This window comes from Cephus cinctus, unplaced genomic scaffold, assembly GCF_000341935.2.
Source record: "Cephus cinctus unplaced genomic scaffold, Ccin1 Ccin1_scaffold0081, whole genome shotgun sequence".
Classification (NCBI taxonomy): domain Eukaryota; kingdom Metazoa; phylum Arthropoda; class Insecta; order Hymenoptera; family Cephidae; genus Cephus; species Cephus cinctus.
In genome coordinates this window covers 8,370-8,928 of record NW_014332822.1, presented here as the reverse complement: position 1 = coordinate 8,928, position 559 = coordinate 8,370, and positions in this window count along the sequence as shown.

Sequence of the window (559 nt, the reverse complement as noted above, 5' to 3'; positions counted from 1 at the left end):
CACGATTTTAAACCGGGTGAACACTCAAATAGGGAGACTTGAATCCACCCTTTCTTACTGCATATTACATAAACCGTAGTAATAAGGTAGTAAATTTTGCCGATGTTAATTCCCTTAATATCCATATGAAGCTTTGTAAATAATAGAGTGACCAAATAAAACTTTAAACAAACCCTCGAACGTTATCAAAATTTTTTTTTTAATCAGACCATGCTGCGACCACGGCACATTAAAACAAAAAATGATATGGAGAAATGTATCTATGTTAGAAATGCAAGAGCATTAAGCGGAAACGAGATTTTTTTCCATTGCTGTCAATTTTTCTCTTACATCTTCATGAGAGTCCGTATCGCAACAAGTGAGGCTGTGCATTTCTACCAGCTATGGATTATCATGTACGAAGGACGAATGGCATTACCTCTTAAAAAAATTAAACAAAAAAGAAATGAAGAAAAAAAAGTTTCCCTCTCTAGACGCGAACGCGGCACCTTACGATTACGAAACTGAATCGTTGCCAACGCGCCCAATGCATGTTCTTCGTACATGATAATCCATAGCT